The 16,883-nt window shown below is 36.0% G+C and overlaps 1 protein-coding gene and 1 non-coding gene across 3 annotated transcripts in view; one reads left to right on the forward strand and one right to left on the reverse strand.

The window, feature by feature from the left end:
* SPOCK3 (SPARC (osteonectin), cwcv and kazal like domains proteoglycan 3) overlaps positions 1-16,883 on the forward strand; it is a 426,984-nt gene that overhangs the window by 115,617 nt on the left and 294,484 nt on the right. The window lies entirely within an intron of this gene.
* On the reverse strand, positions 15,570-15,641 carry TRNAK-UUU (transfer RNA lysine (anticodon UUU)). The gene has a single exon. It is a non-coding gene; the product is annotated as a tRNA-Lys (tRNA).

The raw sequence follows: 16,883 nt of genomic DNA on the forward strand, positions 1-16,883 counted from the left end.
GTATCAGGGCTCTTGTCCCATTGTGAGGACTCTACCCTTATGACCTAAGCACCTCCCAGAGGCTCCACCTTCTAATGCCATCATCTTTGGGGGTTGGGATTTCAACGTATGAATTTGGGGGGACACCAACATTCAGACCATAGCCATAGGTCAAGGGGACGGAATAAAGAGCCCAGATAGACCAACAAATATACTCAGCTGACCTGTGACGAGGGAGCAAAGTCAACTTCGTGGAGAAGGAATTGCACTTTCAATAAATGGTGCTGGAACAATTCGATGCCCACGTGCAAAACACACATGGATTTAGACACAGACCTTTCACAAAATTTACTCAAAATGGATCACAGACCTATACGTAAAAGTAAAACTATAAAGCATCTCAGAGAAGACATACGATAAAATACGTTACCTTGGGTTTGGTGATCAGGTTTCAAATACAACACCCAAAGTACAATCTATGGGAGAATAAAACAAGGTGGACTAATTAAAATTAAAAACTTCCGTCCTGTGAAAGTCACTATTAGGAGAACGAAAGATAAGCCACAGATTAGTAGAAAACATTTACAAAACACATCTCTACTAAAAAGGACTTGTGTTCATAATTAACAAAGGACTTTTACAACTCAACAGTAGGAAAACAAAAATTTATTTAAAAATGGGTAAAGGATCTGAACAGATACCTCATCAAAGATGATAAAGAGCTGTCAAATAAACATATGAAAAGAAGCGCAACATCATGTGTCAATAGGTAATTAAAATTAAGTCAGTAATGAAATTCCACCTGTATATCTATTAGAAAGGCTAACATCGAATGGCACCACCAATTGTTGATAAGGGTGTGGAGCAACAGGAACTCTCACTCTTTGCAGTTGGGGATGCAAAACGGTACAGCCACTTTGGAAGACAGTTTGGCATTTCTCACTGAGTTAAACAGTCTTTTCACTGAATCTATCAATCACAACCCTAGTTATTTACCCAACTGATTAGAAAACTCATGCACAGAAACCTTGCAAACAAATGTTTCTAGCAGCCTTCTTCATGATCACGAAAAGCCAGAGGTAACCAAGATGTCCTTCAACAGAAGAAGGTATAAATAAAACTGGTACAGATATGCAATGGAATATTATTCAGCAATAAAAATAAGTGATCAGTCAAACCAAGAAAAGACATGGATGCTCTTAAATGCACATCACTAAGGTTCTAAATGTTTGTAATAGGGGAAAATGGTTGTGGGGTGTGTGGGAACAGTCTGTCCTATATGCTGAATTTTCTATAAATCTGATACTGTTTTATAATATTTTATTTTAAAGCATTTAACATTTAAGAAGCTATGTCAATGTATTTTAGAGTCATGAGTTAGTGCTAACTATAGATATTCTATGATGAGCTGTACTCTGTTTCTCACAAAATTGAAATAGAATGAAGAATGTGAAAACAGAAATTAAAGTAATATCCAGGTTCCTGGAATCATCATGTTATTGAGGTACCCCATTTCCCAGGCTCATCTGGTGAACGAAGTGGAGAAAAGCTCAGATGTAATTAATGACCGTCTAAGTTTTTCAAAATTCCCTCAGTTTTCATGGTGTCCTGATAGCTTATCTTTCTAGCCAGAACCCCTAGAAGCAGAATAATCTTAACTGTTGACCTTTTTCGTATTTAGTAAGATCTACAAAAATTCCCTGGTTTCAAATATATTAAATTGAATTATCTGATAATTATATACTTATTCATATTATGCAGAGGTAATTTAAATATGTACCCCTTATTTCTTAATTACATAAAATGTGGTAATCTGGTAAATGAATGGATTGATAGATTTTATTCTTTGATTTCCTGTAATCATATGCTCCAATGATTTAGAATGAAGATAGCCCAGATTAATATTTCATGTCAATAAATGTTGCTAATTGTTGCTTTTACTCTGTAGTGTCTGTGTTCTGACAAACACAATAGTTTATCTTGATCCAGTTGATATATGAGATAAAAGGAATTAATATGACATGATATATTGAGTCAATTATTTAAACTGATCATGACATCATTGTTTAATTTCTTTAAACAAATGCTTAAGAAAAGTGCTTTGATTTCTATGGAATTTAATTAGTTTTTTTCTTTTTATTTATCTGTAGTAATTGTATGGTTTTTATTAAGCAGATTCCAGGAGGAGACAGTTTTATTGTGTTATTGATTAAATTTAATTTTTCTGATTAAAAATATTATGAACATTATACTCCAAACCCAGGTTTTGCATTCATATTAACATGTTTAAAGAAACTACATATTTATGATCTATTTTGTTTCTAGACATTTTCACTCATTTTCCAAATAGATTTTTGCGGAAGAGATTTGAGGTGTTACTGAAATGGTGATGACCTCTTTGTTGGTTTATCATTACATTTGCGTATATTTTATAGCTTAAGAAATTTGTCACAATTTTTTTCACGCAAACCATAGATCAAACTTTTACTTATTTTACAGATATGGTAAATAAATATACATCATTTTGCTTGTGTAAATACTCACTTTAAGAGAGTATTTTAAGAGAAAAGTAGACGTAAAGCATTTCTCTTTTATGGAAACTGTAATCTGTGCTCTAAGGGGTTTCTCCCTCAGTAACATAAGCAGCAAAGATGCTGTGCTTTCTGGGTCAACTCCTTACTCCTTCTGCTTTCGTTCTGCAAGCCCCACCCCCTCCCGGATCCCAGCATACCCTGGCAAGCATTCTCTTTCATCTAATGACTTTCTTCGAATTTTCTCAGAATTACTGCATTGCTCTGATTTTGATAAAATGTATTTGAAACTTGCAGTGATGTGGTTTTGATCTTACTTCAAATTGAGGTAGCTCTTAATTCTTTGTGGAAACTGGAAACAATGATAACTTGGAGAATAGAAATTACCCGAATATCCTAAAGACTAACTTTAGTCAGATCTTTCAATATCCTGGTTACTGCTTTTGTAAACTTCCTGCTTTGTTCTGCGTAGTGGTAAAGTTCTGCATCTTTTCAACTTCATTTCTCTAGACACTGGGAAGATGCTGCTAAGCAGTAAAATTTCCAACAGTGATGAATAACAGAGTTTTTCATTCAAAAGCTTGAGGAATCCATAAATTTAGTAGCTCCTAAAATAGTATCACCATTATCAACCCTGAAAGTTTGTCCAATTCACAATGTGTCTCTTTTTCAATTTCCGTAGTCCCCATGATGTCAGGTAAACAATAGGGGTCTTTCTTGTTTGTCTGTGCATTCTGTTTTTTCGCTTGCCAAGCTGTTAGCTTTATAAAGCCCTATAGAATAAAAATAGTAGACGTTCCAAAGAATTATTGATTGGATGGTTAACTTTCCTCCTCCTCAATTGTTTCAATATTTTCTTACTATGAATGTCATTCATCTTAACTCATGAAGTCCTGTATCTTGGAAATGTTTCCTTATCGCAGTGGAAGAAGTCTCATTTACTCTGACTTATGGCCTATGCCATATTGTATCATAATCATATTAAAAGCTGAAGATGGAATACTTTTTGTTTTGGTGATTTAGTTCAGTTTTTATTGTGAATAATCAGTGCATATTGGTAAGCAGTTGAAATAATACATCCCTCATTTTTATGTCTGTTTCTAAAAATATATCCTAATGGCCAAATAAATGAATATGTAAGATAATTTCAGATATGGGAAAGACTATCTGGAAACTACAACCAGTCTAAATGGATAACGAGTGATAGATAATTTTAATGAGGGTGAGAGAAAACACAATTCTGAGATGACGTTTAGTGAGGGCTAATGAAGCAGTATGAGGCTCTGAATGGGAACAGTTGTGATCTGTTCATGGCAGCAGCAAGATCTGTGTCACTGGTGTGGAAAGAGGAGGATGGGTAGACAGGATGTGTCCCTGGTGTGGAAAGAGGAGAATGGATGGACAAAGTGTGTCTCTGGTGTGGATGGAGAAGGAGGATGGATGGACAAGGTGTGTCCCTGGTGTGGATGGAGAAGGAGGGTGGATGGACATGGTATGTCCCTGGAGGATGGAGAGGAGGGTGGATAGAGATGAGGTCGAGGAGGAGGGCAGGGGCCCAACATTAAGGACCTTGTGCAGTAGATGTGATGATGCATAGCAACCACTGAATCGTAACAGAGGAATGAAAACTACCAGGGCCTGGCTCCAGTTTCTCATGTGGCACCAAGGACAGTGACTGGGGAACAGAAAAAATTTATAAATTAAATGTTTAGGATGTAAAGAAATTAATAAAAATAAGTAAAAGGGAGGCTAATCCTTGAGAATAATTTTATGCAATCCCCATCCCAACCCTGCTTCTTCTTTTATCTTTTACAAGTAAGGTGACTACAGTTCTTCATTACTTGTAGGATCTCCCACATTCAGTGCATTTTCCAATCTATAAGAATTACCATCTCAAATGGAAATTTGTAGTTGGAAAATTATTTTGGCGGCCTAAACCTAATCTGATCCCACTCAGCACCTCACAAGTCTGTAGATAATCACATCTTCTAATGAATGATTTTTATTTTCATTTATGTTTCTTTTCTAACATAGTATACATATCTTCAGACTTGTCCGCTATCCAAGCATCCAAGGCACCGAATTTTGATTACTTATTTTGAACATATTTTGTGGAGATGTGAGTGGTTAGAATAGAATAAGAAACTTGAAACTTAGATACTTACACTTTTTCACGTTGGTCTCTGAGGATTTTGTCTTCATTGCTAACGATGTAGTATCCAGGTACATAGAGAATTTGACTGACCATTGAAGGCTTGTTCTAAATCAGTGATCCTTTGTCTTATAAGGGCACTCGGGATTCTGCTGCCCCTGTAGGAAGGGCAGTCCTGGCAGCATCCCAGGGTCCCTTGCCTGCTCTCCTTTTCTCATGCTACTCACTATGTTCTAGCATACACCCAAGATAATACTGTAATTAAGCTACTGAAAGTTTTTTGTCATCTGTCTCACTCCCACAGTGATATGAACATCACAAAGGTGAGAAATTTTGTCTGTTTCCCATGATGTAAAGGCATTAAAAAAAAGGGCCTGGCACTTACTAGACATTTGGTTAAATGAAAACATGAACATATGCATGAAATTATTGCTTGAGTTTTCAAGTAATAATGAGAATTGGGGAAATCTTTGCAGATTAGTAGGTTGATATCAATTATAAATCACCTAGATTTTTGTCCCTGTACCTGATAATTGACAGAACATACGATTTTGTTATATTAAAGTTACTATTCCTTACCTGCCTGCAACTTCTGCTTAGTCATCCTTTAATAGGTAATTGATTACCAGTGACTTTTGTGAGGTATTTCATATAACCAAGATAAAACATTGTATGCACAGTATAAAAATAACAATACCAATGTAAGCACAGCCAGATTAAGAAATGAGACATTGTTAATACTCCTAAAATCCCCAGTTTTACACTTGAATTCTTTTTCTGCCCTGCACAAGGGTAACACCCATTCTGAATTTTATCTTTCTCAGTCTCTGGCTTCTCATTCTAGTTTACTGCACATGTATAGCTCCCATTTATCTTGTTTTCTATTTTTATACACGTCATCATGTTGTATGTGCGGTTCCATGACGTGCTTTTGTCACTCAGCACTGACTTTGAGATTCACCAACAACAGATATGTAATTCCAGTGAATAAATATGTTATAGATATATATATCTGTGTATATATATAATTCCAGTGAATAAACATATTACTAAAATCTATATAGCATTCTATACTATGATGATATGCAGTATTCACTCGCTAAAACACTATACATCAATGGTGATAAATGGAAATACACACACACACACACACTTTTGGGAATGATTTATCCTTGTAGGGTGGACCTCTGGTGGTGGAGCTGCAATGTCAGGGAGTGAGCAGATCATCACACTTAGAAATGTGACAGTGCGCGTGGTCCTCAGTTGTGAATCCACATCCACACCAACACTTGGCATTATCGAAGTGAAAAAAACACATAAAAGCCCGTGTACTGGGATTCAAATGGTATCCCATGTGGTTGGATTTGTTTTTTTCCTGACCGAATAACTTTCAGACATTTTTCTTTTGATATATTTTGGCCGTTGGTGCATTCTGCTCCTCCAAGTGTCTTTTTATATGAAATTTACTTGTTTTCTGTCGGGTCACCTGTTTTTGTTGTTGTTCAGCTGCCACTTGAAAAGTATTCTAGATATAATTTTTTATTGTTGATTTTGTATGCTGCAAATAACTTCTCTTGCTCAATGACTGCTCTTTAAAACTCATATTAATGAGTGGCTTTGATGATGTAAGTTTCAAATTTTAGTGTGTTTAAATTAATTAATATTTCCTCTTGGAAAGAATTTCTTGTTTCTTATTAAAGAAATCCTGCCCATTTTTGAAATGATGCTGATATTCTTCTAAATGCAGGACAGAATTTTCAATATTCTGCTTTTAATTTTAAAATTTAAACAGTATTTTTGTGTGTGTAAAGTATGAGATTGTGAGCCAGCTTCTTTCATTTCTTTGTGGATGACCTATTGTCTCAGACCATTTGGGTAATAAGGCATTAGATTCCACATATAAGTGATATGTGGAATAATATCATATGATATTTGTCTTTGTCTGACTTACTTCACTCAGTATGATAATCTCTAAGTCCATCCATGTTACTGCAAGTGGCATCAGTTTGTTCTTTTTTAAGGCTAACATTCCATTCTATATATGTACCACATCTTCTTTTCCATTCCTCTGTTGATGGACATTAAGGTTGCTTGCATGTCTTGAGTGTTGTAAAAAGTGCTGCACTGAACATTGGGGTACATGTATTATCTTTTTGAATTATAGTTTTCTCCGGGTATATGCCTAGGAGTGGGGTTGCTGGGTCATATGGTAGCTCTATTTTTAGTTTTTTAAGGAACCTCTGCACTGTTCTCCCTAGTGGCTGCATCAGTTTATATTCCTACCAACATTTGCCACACCCTCTCCAGCATTTATTGTTTGGCCACATTCTGACTGGTGTGACGTGATACCTCATTGTAGTTTTGATTTGCATTTCTCTAATAATTAGTGATGTTGAGCATCTTTTCATATGCTTTCTGGCTATCTGTATGTCTTCTTTGGAGAAATGTCTATTTAGATCTTCCACACATTTATTTTTTTTTGATTGAGTTGTTTGTTGTTTTGATATTGAGTTGCATGAGCTGTTTATGTATTTTGGAGATTAATCCCTTGTCACTTGCCTCATTTGCAAATATTTTCTCCCATTCTGAGGTTGTCTTTTTGTTTTGTTTATGGTTTCCTATGCTATGCAAAATCTTTTTTTGTTGTTTTAATTAATTAATTAATTTATTGGCTGCATTGGGTCTTCATTGCTGCACATGGGCTTTCTCTAGTTGCGGCAAGTGGGGGCTACTCTTAGTTGAGGTGCTTGGGCTTCTCATTGCAGTGGCTTCTCTTGTTGCAGAGCATGGGGTCTAGGTGCATGAACTTGAGTAGTTGCAGCATGAGGGCTCAGTAGTTGCGGCTCACAGGCTCTAGAGCACAGGCTCAGTAGTTGTGGCGCACCAGCTTAGTTACTCCAAGGCATGTGGGATCTTCCCGGACCAGGTATCGAACCCATGTCCCTTGCATTGGCAGGTGGATTCTTAACCACTGCACCACCAGGGAAGTCCTGTGCAAAAGCTTTTAGGTTTAATTAGATCCTATTTATTTTTGTTTCTATTTTCATTATTCTAAGAGGTGGAACATAAAAAGTCTTGCTACAATTTAAGTCACAGATGTATAAAACAAATTTATGGTCACTGGGGGAGGGGGGAGCAGGGGGAGAGATAAACTGAGAGATTGGGTTTGACATATACACACTACTATATATAAAATAGATAACTAATAAGGACCTACTGTATGGCACAGGGAACTCTGCTCAATACTCTGTAGTGGCCTAAATGGGAAAAGAATAAAAAATCAGTTATACATATATATATATGTATAACTGATTCACTTTGCTGTACACCTGAAACTAACACAACATTGTATGTCAACTATACTCCAATAAAAATTTTAGAAAAATTAAAAAAAATAATGGATTGGAAGCAGTCTTCAATGAATGCCCTGTTTTATATGAAGTTTCTTTCTACACCTGTCCATGTTCTGGGCCGTCTAATCTCTTCCAGTTGTCTGTTCACACCAACATCAAACTGCTTAATTACTGTGTGTTTATAAGTCTTTATAACAAATACTGATGCTCTACAAGACAAATTGTCCTCACTTTGTCCTTAGATATTCTCGATTATCCTACTTCCATTTTTTTGATCAGACTATCAGTTTCATCAATAAATATGTTGGAGCTCTACTTAGAATTTCCTTGGACTATCAGTTTGGTAAGAAATGACATCCTTCTCAAAGTCATCACATCTTCTTATCTGTAAATATTATATACTTATCCATCTACTGAGGTGTTTCAGCGACTTCTACTTTACTGATTCTCTCTTTAGGTGTGTCTATTCAGTCATTTACCATATTCCTTTAGATGTTAATGTTTATAATTATTTAACTTACTTTCAAAAATTCTGTTGCTTCTTTTTCAAATCTATCTCTATTTTTACCATGGCTCTATGTTGCTTCCTTTTCTTTTTATTGAAGTATAGTTCATTTGCAATGTTGTGTTATATTGCTTGTTTTTTTATATATTGATCTTTATATCTTTAATATATAGACTTTTCATATTGTTAACCTCATAATCCAGTATGAAATTCGGTTCTGAAGACTTAAGCTCTATTGTTTGTTATTAGTTATGTTTTCTCCTTGTCATCTTTTTCATACTGGCTTGTTTCTTCACATTTGTTCATGTTTGTTTCTTTAAATATGAATTTGTTAGATTTAGTCTTCAGGAATTGAAGTGCTTGCATTGGTTATGCTTTTTTACCTTAAAGAAGGTTGGAGTTTGCTATGGATTCTTTCTCCAACTGAGTCTACTTGAATTGAGCGACTCAATTTAGGGGCTGCTAGAAAGTGTCCGTTCTGTGTATTTTAACACAGTATTATAAAAATTACAGCTTTTATGTTATTCTCTGTGATTCATGCGAATGTACATTTGTTTCTGATGGCAGTGCTGCACATAACTCACAAAAATGTGTGTCCACTACTCTATTTAAACAAAATTACATTCTAGTGAGGGATGTGAATTTCATGTTTTCAATAATATATGAGGAGATATAGTATTAATATTTAAGTATCAATATTTAGTCTAGAGAGTGATTTTCCTTTTTTAGATAACCCTGTGAGGTAAAATTTGGTATTGACATTTGGAAATGAAGAAATCAAGCTTTGAGAGTCGACATAACACTGTCACATAATTATTAATATATAAGAATTCACAGTGGCATACAAATTCCATGCCAGGCTTTCAAATGTCTGATCCTACAGACACTTAGTATTTGGTTATGAAATAATATTTTAGTATTAAATTAGTGCTTGTCATCAGCTCATTGCCAGTAATCTACTATTTTTTGTGATGTTATGCTGGTATTTAAACATTTCAAAGTTATTTAATGTTTGTGAAATACAGTTTTTTTATTTGGTGTCTGCGGCAAAAGGAGGTCAGAGAGGCTTCCAGGACCAGTCCTTAGGCGACACATTGTAGCAGTTTGTGTGAAATGCTTGAACTACTTGATGTTTTAACTGTCTTATTTAATTCTTGTAAGAGTTTGGCTGAGTACACCGGTGATAGGAGTCTGAGGCATTTTTATGTGGTTATAACTGTCTGATTTTGATTAGTTGTGGAAGTTTTAAACGTAGTGTTTTCTGATCTCTGATATATCTTCTCATTTTTACTGTAACCCTTTTATTATTTAGATCTGAATTATTTGTCAGAGCAATGTATTGTTAATTATTGGCCCATTACTTTTGGATTTTAAAACACTTGATTATACTTGTAACATAAAATATTGGTTAGTCAAATGCTTTTTAAATATCTGTACCTATACTGCCTCAGAACTTTAAAATATTGTGTGAGAAAGCATATTTATTCATCAGAGAGGCGATATGAACGGCAAATAACCATGTGAACGTTGATCAGCATTGTTTGTCATTATGGAAAAGTAAGTTAAAATTAAAATGAAGTACCACTACGTATTAGAGTAGCAAAGACAAAAATGACAACACCAAGTGCTGATGAGGGGCGGAACACGACTGTAAAATGGTACAACCAACACAGAAAACAAGGGGGCACTTTCTCTTAAAGTTGAACCTATACTCATCATTTGACTCAGGAATCCTACTCTTGAGTATTTATCCTGGAGAAGTAAAAATGGATGTCCACACAAAAATGTGTTGTAAATGTGCATAGCAGTTTTATTAACCATTATGCCAAATTGAAAGCTACCGAGATGTCCTTCAGATGCTCAATGGATATATAAGTTGTGGTCCATGCACACAATGGACTATTATTGATCAATTTTTAAAAAGAAGCTACTGACACATACAGCCCTGTGGATGAAGCATGAAAATGTTATGCTGAGGGAAAGTAGCCAGAATTGAAAGTTCACCTACTCTGTGATTCCATTTCAGTAACATTCTGGAAAAGACAAAACTACAAGGGCAGAACACAGATCAGTGGTCACCCAGACTTGGGGAAAGGAGACTGAACAAAGAGGGACAAGAGAGAACTCTTTTCAGATAATGGAACGTTGATTGTGGTGGTGTTTACATCAGTGTATATACTCAGCAACACTCTCTGTTCTGTACATATAAATGAGTCAATAACATATGAATTATATCTCAATAAAATGGACAAAAATAAAAATTCTGGTTTCATTTTTTTTAATTTATAAAACTTAAATTTTATTATTTTTTTCCGATTTTGTGATTTTAAAAATTCCCAAATATACTGGATGAGTGGAGTTAAATATTTTGGGCTGAAGCTGCCAAGACTTCAACTTTAGATTTTGTTTAAAAGGCACGTAGACTCTCAAAAGTAATCAGTCAAATGATGGACCATTCTCTATCAGTGCAAGGGTTAAAGGAATTGGGAAACAAAACCAAAATTAAAAAAAATAACATTATTAAAAATCAGGAACAAATAAATATTGGACAACTAAAATTCAAAAAGTAAGATGAAATTCATGAGTGACTCATGCCACTTTCTCTGGAAAGTGTTCTCCGGACATCCTGTCTGCAATTACAACATCCAAGGCATTTCTTATTCCCTTTCTGTGGTTTTCTTTTCTCTTTTTACCAGTTACACTCTTTCAAATACTATGTTTTCAATTGATTTTTTTTTTGCCTGAGTAATAGTTTATTCTAAGAATGAACCAAATTATTTGAATAAGTTCCATATTACTGGTCATTAAATATATTTATAATTTTACCATAAGTTAAAAACTGCTGTGATTCAATTGATTTTTAATCTTTAAAGTAATTGACTTGTGAGGTTTGTTTATTATTTTTTCACTCATGTAACACTAGCATCTAATGTCAATATACATTTGTTAAAAGAATTAATGAATTATGGAGGACTATTAATTAACATACATACATAGTGTATAGGAGTATATTTGAATGACCAAAAATAAACCTAATATTTATAACCTGTTTAATACAATTACAAGAACTATGAAGGTCTGATACATCAGTAAATGTAGTTCATAGCTACCATAAAATAAATTTTTAAAAAAGTATGAAGAGTTATAATGTCTGAGCTGACCTTAAAAATGCAAATGATTCATTCAGGGGATATAAATATTTCATAGGGCTTATTTGCAAGACAGCCTACATTTCCTCCGCATTTGCGAAAAGAAAGTTATTAAAGCCTTGTGGCCTTTTTTCCACCAAGTTCCAAGATAAGATTAAGCTCTACAGCCCTAAAGCAATGATTCTCGAAGTGAGACCCCACCCAGCAGTGGCAGCATCACCTGGAAGTTTGTAAGAAATGCAGTTTCTCAGGCACCACCCGAGACCAGCTTGATCTGAACTGTTGAGGGTCGGACCCAGAAGTTCATGTTATAACAATCCTCCGGAGAATTCCAGTGCAGTCAAAGTTTGCAAATGCTTTAAGGCATCCATTATGTACTTTTTTTCTACTAGATATCTAGAATGGTACTAGTTATATGTCATCCTTAGGGGAAATTAAGAAAACAGTCATCTTTCCCTTTGCCTTTAAAATATTCCTTCTGGAATACTTTGCTTCTTTCTGAATGACACCATTCAAAATTCACTTGGAGTTGGTGTGTTAGTGTTACATGCAATCGATTTTTGTTGATCTAGTACCATCTTTGTCTGGTTCCATAAAAATCCAGCAGCAAAAAAAAATCTATATTTACATTACCGATTTTATTAAGCAGAATGGTGATAGCTAAAGCCATCAAGCTTTTATTGGGATTATAAATAAGCGATGTTCTGTAGCAGCTTATTCCAGTATGAAAGGCCATGCTGGCTCCCTCGCACAGGAAAGTGAATGAAACATGAGAACACGAAGCATCCCCATGTCAGTAACGGTGTCTACTTCATGTATGACAACTTGAAATAAAGTTGGTAACTCCAGGATCTGTCTCAGACAGCACACTCTGCCCGGAAGCAGTGCCTCAGGAGCCTGAAGGGTCCCCGACCTTTCTCTGGTGATGAGATGTTGTGAGATTTGTTTAGGCACCTGTGGAAGAGGAACAGAGATGTGCTTGGATAAGATGTGGATGAAGCATGTTCTGTTTTCACTAGTAATGAAAAAAGTTCATTTCGTGTCAGTGGCTCTTATTGTAACCTTACTGTGTTTATCACAAATGTCGGAAAATTTACACTCTGTATTCCAACAGGGTAGCAGTGACACATTTTATTGAAGTGTTATATCATAATATAATGGTTAGGAAAGCAGACACTGAAGTGCCTCTGTCAGCTCGAATCCTGGCTCTGAAATTTACAAGCTCTGTGATCTTGGGCGTACTATTTACTTAATCTCTATGTTGCAATTTTCTTATCCATGAAAAGAAATTGTAGTGACACCTATACCTCCTAGGTTTGTTGTGATTATTAAATGAGTTAAAATGTGAAGTTACATCAAATACCACCTGGTCAGAGTAAGGGTTAGGTAAGTGCAGACAAATTATCTAGGTACCTATATCCAGGTATCTTTCTTATCTACATACCTATATATCTAGTTAGGCCAAATATATTCTGTCCTTTGTACCTCATCACTGTAATCTGGGTAGTTCATTTCAGCAATGAATTTTTATCATTAAGCACCCATGATGACAATATCAATTTCTGAGGTGTTTTTTTTTTTTTAAAAAAGCTATACCTGATGTAGTTTGTATCTGTCGTATCATTTGTTAATGCAGTGACAAAATATTTGTTTTGTGTGTGACATGTGCTTAGGAATGTAGACATTATAAAAGAGTAAGAATTAGCTGTTGATCTTAAGGAGCTTTTCATAGAGTAAATTAGACGTGTATGCGGCACGGCTGATACCTCACGAGGGAAAGCGGGTGCCTCCCTCCTGAAACAGGAGGAACGGTGACAGTTCCTCAGTGCTCGACAGAATGAGAGACAGTAGATTCTCAAATGAGAATTGGTGTTAGTCCCATTCAACAGTTGCAAGCAGAACAAATCACAAATTTTCAGGTCACTTTGGAAGCTGCAGAGCCCGTCACGGTTGACAGCACTGGGAACCTTGTTCAGACCGATCTGATTCCAGAGCCAGCTCTGTTTTGTCTTCTTCAGGCGTAAAAGGAGGACAGAAATAAAATCAGTTTCCATTTCCACTATGGCATCCTTTTGTTTTAACCTCTGTTATGTCTGATCTGTTGATCTTCATGATTGGAGAGTCTTTGTCTCACTTCAGTAAATGAATCTTATATGAAACTATGATGTGGTTAATATGTGGCTCACTCTGTAATAACAAGTCAAGGACTGAAATTGAATTTTCCCAGTGTACTGTTATGGCAGAGGGTTTCCCATAGTCCTTCAGAAGATGTTGAAATCAGTGAGGTCAGTATTAATTTTAGCCTTTTACTATATTTGTTGAAGAATGCATAAACTAAGTTAAAGAGAATAATCACTTAAATATGGTAGTGAAGAAATGTAAAAGTAAAATTTCCAATGAGAATTTAAATACTTCCTAATATCCAGGTAGGCCAAGTACCCTGTTCTATCCTTTTCTTCTGCATCATCATTGTAACCTGGGTCGTTGGTTTATCCCAACAGTGAATGTTTATCATTACGTGCCTACAGTATGTAACATGTCGTGATGCATTTGACATAAATATCTACAGCATAATGAGATGTGGTTTGTGTAATGAAAAAATATATTAGTTCTACTTTGAGGTAGCAAGGACTTACCATAATGCCAAGGACTTGATATTTGTATTGGGTCTTAAAAATGGAGAGTGTGCCTCCACATAGAGCTGTTAAGGCATTTTAGGGACCCAGCATAGCATGGAATGTACATCCATGCTGCGTGTGTAGAATATTTATGTAGAATGGACTCGCCTCTCCTTTGGCTACAACACATCCTCAACCATGCTGCTAGATGTCTCTTTGTAAAATAAATTTCACCGTATTTCTCTCTTCCATTAAGAGAAAAATGACCTCCAATTAAATAAAGAATAAAATCCACAGTTTCAGGATTGCAACCAAGATAATATGATTATCTCTAAAAGGTTAGAACATTCTTCTTCATATTAAACAGAAATTCTCCTCTTCTGAGAGGTCCTAGTCTGGTCCATATGTTGGTGTGGTGATGGTTTCATCATCTCAGCATCCTCCTCCCCAGCATCAGTAACTACTGATTAAGGAGCTCTCTTGGGAGACTGGAATTCACATATACACACTACTACATATAAAGTAGATAACAAATAAGGACCTACTGTATAGCACAGAGAACTCTACTCAATACTCTGACATGATCTATGTGGAAAAGAATCTAAAAAAGAGTGGACATATATATATGTATAACTGATTCACTTCTCTGTACACCTGAAACTAACAACATTGTAAATAAGTTATATTCCAATAAAAATTAAAGAAAAAAAGTGTTCTCTGTGCCAGGCATTGGAATTAGGATTTTACATAAATCGTCCTATTAACCATCAACCCAGTCTTCCAAGTTGGCTACAGTGCTCTTTGGCAAATTAGGAAATTAACACACATGGCAATTTAAATAGTTGACTTATGTCAAATCATTGTTGAATTAGGAAGCAGATATTTCAGTTTAGGATTGCTTGATTCGAAAACCACCATACGTCTTGGAAGTGACCATGGAAGGAGCATTGCAACTGGATATAGGCGTCTTGAGCTAAATTCAACTCTTGATTGTGACAGCCAGTGTGACCTTTTGGGCGCTGGCTGGAGTTCTGTGCAGTTTGGTAAGCAGTTTGATAAGTGAAACCATCTTTGTGGGCTTTTTTCCTCTCTCCCTCATTTTCTTCTGTTCTTGTGAAGTCTTTTCTCTTCCAAGACAGACATCCAAATTCCTATAATCATTCTTCAGAGGACATGTTTTCCTGACCAGGGAAGAAGGGATTGTAGCTGTTTCATCCTCTGATTGTGACATCTTTTTTTTTTTTTTCTTTTGGCCGCGGCTGTGTGGTTTGGAAGATCTTAGTTCCCCAACCAGGGATGGAACCTGGGCCCCAGCAGTAAAAATGCGGAGTCCTAACCACTGGACCACCAAGGAATTCCCTGATCCTGACATCTTGCTGCCTTGCATTAGATGGCATTCGTTTTACTGGGTCCTTGGTAACTCTGTCACCTGGCTGCCTCATGGGAGCTTGAGGTCAAGGAGCTCATCACCCGGGTCCCCAGGACAGAAGGATTCTCTCATTCATAAACGCCCTCACAGCTAAACCGAATTTCTCACAAGATGCGTGTTATGTAATAGGTGCTATTCATGGTTACCCTCATCTTGGATGTATTTATAACTCACATTGTCAAGTAATATAGCAACGTTAAAAAATTATAATTTCTTGATCATTTCTAATAAATGTGTCATTTGTATTTATTTTTGTTCTTTCACCAAAGACACTGAGGCGTAGAGAAAAATTCTAGGAGGGTGGGCACTTCAAAGGAACATTCACTGTCCTTCCCTGCAGGTCACCTAAGACCTGTTTCCTACGGAAGGGAACATAGGACAGTTTCAAGACCAAAAGCCGAGTCTGTAATTGTTGTGACATTTTGGCTGCAGGTCCACAGAGGTAAGGGTGCTTGTGAAAGCAGCTGTCAAGATGATAATCAGAATGTGCAAGTTCTGTCCAGATTTCATTCGACATCAGTGCCTGAGCCTTGGGGCTGCGTGCTGACACTGAGTACCTCCCTTCCTAGTGAGGGAAACATGCAAAAGAGAAGAAAAATGTAAAAGAGGAAAATATTATACAGAAGCTGAAAACTAAAAGGGAGGAAAATTATAGGGGAAGGAAGATAGGCATTCGTTTCTTATGGTAGAACCAATGCTGTTATTTTTCTTTCCCATTTTGAGGTTGAGAGAGATTGTAGTTTCTGGCGTATTCAGAAAATTCTTACCTGTATCTTTTAATAGCTTTTAAGTATATAACTGAACACCGGGAAACCTAGTGCCATGAGTTCTCATCCAAGTGTATTAGCAGCGCACATCTTCTCATAAATCATGAAACTTGAAGCCAGTGATCATTCTATGATAATCTTCCTAAGTTCCAGACATCGTGATGAAGAGATCTATTCTCCATCCTCGGAGGGACCTTGAAAAACATTAAATCATCACCCAAGTTATAGACGTTTCCTGTAAGTAGAAAACTGTCAGTCTAACCCAGATGATGTGTCATTATTTTTACCTGAAAAATATAATATAGCAATTTAGACTTAAACGCCCTGCAGTGAGAGAAATTAACTCTGGGACCCCAGTGATATAACTGACATTCAGGAAATATGAACAAAGAAAACCAAG

The sequence above is a fragment of the Hippopotamus amphibius genome, chromosome 2, assembly GCF_030028045.1.
Source record: "Hippopotamus amphibius kiboko isolate mHipAmp2 chromosome 2, mHipAmp2.hap2, whole genome shotgun sequence".
Classification (NCBI taxonomy): Eukaryota; Metazoa; Chordata; class Mammalia; order Artiodactyla; family Hippopotamidae; genus Hippopotamus; species Hippopotamus amphibius.